A 3,002-nucleotide genomic window follows, 5' to 3' on the forward strand; every position below is an offset into this window, starting at 1 on the left:
AATGCTGATTTGTATCCTATATATTTACTGAGTTAGTTTATCAGTTCTAACAGTTTTTGGTGCAATATTTAGACCTTGGCATGTACAAAACCATGACTTCCTGCTTTCCAAGTTGAAGCACTATATTTCTTTTTCACATTTAATTGCTCTTGCTGATACTTCCAATGCTATGTTAAATAAGGTTGATTAGCATTAAGAGAGTTAAGGAATAATACCTGCCCTCAGTGATCCCTTAGGCATGTTTAAATGCCTTATCCAGTGTCTATGCAATTTAGGCATTTACTAAAAGACATATGTTAAAAATGGATCGATTTCTTTTTAATATGCAAGGCTGCTTTTGTTTTTACTGAAGGCTCGGGTGGCACATAGCAGTTCATAAAACAGCTTCTGAGTTAGGGGGTTGAGGGAAACAAAAAATAAGCTGAAGTGGGAGAGAAAACCCGAGAAGGTAAGAGCTAGCTGGTTCCTTCTCCGCCTGATTTAGAGGATGGAGTAGACGCCTCTGAAAATCAGGAAGGATTCCTTCCTTCAACCCTTGATAGGGGAGAGAGGAACCAGGCAAAAGGCTGCTGCTTTGGCTCTCCTGAGTCTCAAGAGAAAGGGGAAAAGCCGGTGTTTTCATGTCGTGAATTTTGGGATAACGGAGAGGGGTGCTGGGAGGGTACAAATCAGTCGGAAACACTGGCAGACGGAGATGGTGGCTGGGTGTCCACTGACTTTTACGCTCTCCAGCATGGTGGTGGTGGTGGGTCTCAGTGTTGATGGAGCCTAGGTCTCTGGGCCTGAGGTCTCTGTGGGACCAGCAGCAGAGGCAGTTTCCTGAGTGCTGGGGCTCAGGCCAGGAGCCGTCAGTGTGGCCTTGGCTGAATAGGTAGGTCTCCCCATCCCCACCTTCCATTGTCGGCTGCTGGGGTGCCTAGGAAGGAAGAGCTTGCGATATCTGGGCCGAAGTCTGATCTGGGGGACGCCTCACCTCCCCGTTGTTGGTCTCCCTGCTCTGGGGCCGTGTCTTTGGGCTTCAACCCACAGACACGGGGGCCAGGGGTCCTCGCACAGAGGCCTGGTGCCCTTGGTACAAGTGGTGGCCATGTCCTCAGGGCCCCGGTGCAGTCTTCAGCTCTTTCCCCTTCACTGCCAGGTTCTTTCCCAGTGGAGGGCGCCTCTACCCCGTGGGTGCGCGGCAGCTGGGCGAGGCTGGGGGATGAATCATGGAACCTGCTCCGACAGGGGCACAGCGGCTGCCCCTTCACCGGCGCCTGCCCACTCTGGGCCCAGTTACATTGGCGGCTTCTGCGCCCTTCTCTCCTCCTGCGACATCAAGCTCCACAGGGTCCCCATCACCAGCGCTCTGCAGAAACTCCCTGGGGTTAATTCTTCTAATAGCTGTCTAGTGAACAAAGATGTCCTCTTTGGGGTCATCCCTGCTGAATCCCTAACCATCCTGAATTCCCAGCACCAGCTTGTCTAGTGACTGGACTGGAGAGTGCGGGGGTCCCCAAGGCAGCATTCCGTGTTGGCAGGGGTGCGGGACCTGGCGACCAGGGGGTCCTAGCAGCACTGCCCGAGGCAGATATGCCCCTCTGCTGCCGGCTATCTGCGGCTCCCCAGCAAACCTTGGTACCGTCACCACCACCAAACCTGCTACTGTCGCTGGCACTGTCACCACAGGGCTGGAGGCCGTTGTCCCCACTCTCCCGGCCCCCTGCTCTCTCCTTCCCCACACTCATCACGGGGTTCAGTGTGGGCCACTGCAGCTACCTGCTCCATCTCTTCTGCAGCCCTGGCAACCGCCCTGGCTCCTCCACCGGTTCCCTAACCCACCCCTGCATGCTGGCAGCGGGCCCTGATCCGAGGCCAATCGCAGCCTGCTGCCGAGGTGCATGCAGGCCATGCCTCTGGGCACCAGCCAGTCGTAGCTCAGCAGCCTCCTGGCCCGCAGGCCCCATTGGATGGGAGACCTCTCCCTGTAACTCTTTCAAATAAATAAATAAATTTTTAAAAAGCTTGGATTTAAAACTGTAGAATGTGATTGTCTTAGGGGTAAATTAGTTGATGAAATATAAAAGAGAACAATTGGTCTCCTAAAATACACACCTGAAAATATAGGTCATTTTATCTGGATTGTGATTTAGAGCACACATTTTCATTGCAACAAAAATACAACAAAGCCATCAGTTTACAGCAACTGTGTACAGTTGTTAGCAAGATGGTAGAGTCAATGGCATGCTGTATAAAAATCCCTACACTTCATAGAATCTTTTTAAAATTATAACCAAAAGCATAACTTAAATTAATATCTGAGAGTCAGTGTTGTGGTGCACGAGGTTGCTGCAATTCTGGATCCCTTAGAGGAGTGCAGGTTCAAGTCCCACCTGTTCCACTTTTGATCTGATTTCTTGCTAATGCACTTGGGAAGGTAGTGGAAGATGGTCCAAATTCTTGGACACCTACCACCCATATGGGAGACCCAGATGGAGTTCCTGGTCCAGTATGACCATTGTGGTCATTTAGGGAGTGAACCAAATAATGGAAGACCTCTTTTTCTCCTTCTCTGTCATTCTGTCATTCAAATACATAACATAAATCTTTTTAAAAAGCAGTATCTCAATTGTTTCTAAAGCAGTTAGTGAGAAACAATCCATATCACCAAATGGCTTTATAAGTAAAATTCAATGTAATTTTACTAGGAAAACATAATTCAAAAGTCTAAAAACACAATAATCAAGAGAAAATCATTATTAATAAATAGTAAAGAAAACTTTAATGAAGCAGAAATCATAAAGTATTAGAATAACAACCCAAAATTCCTTTTTAAAAATAAGTAATTACTTAGCTAATCTAACTTTTTTAAAAATGGAGGTGGAGAAATTGCTAATATACAACTTTATAAATTATAAGATAAAAATAACCACATCTTTGGGCCAGCATTGTGGCCTAACTGCTTAAGCACTCACATGCAATGCTGGCATTCCATATGGGTACCAGTTCTAGTCCAGCTGCCC

General features: G+C 47.7%; 1 pseudogene; it reads right to left on the reverse strand.

Moving 5' to 3' along the window:
* Window positions 1–373: 373 nt before the first annotated feature.
* LOC133754200 (Y-box-binding protein 2-like) lies at window positions 374–1,946 on the reverse strand (annotated as a pseudogene).
* Between the last annotated feature and the right edge of the window lie 1,056 nt (window positions 1,947–3,002).

The sequence above is a fragment of the Lepus europaeus genome, chromosome Y, assembly GCF_033115175.1.
Source record: "Lepus europaeus isolate LE1 chromosome Y, mLepTim1.pri, whole genome shotgun sequence".
Lineage (NCBI taxonomy): Eukaryota > Metazoa > Chordata > Mammalia > Lagomorpha > Leporidae > Lepus > Lepus europaeus.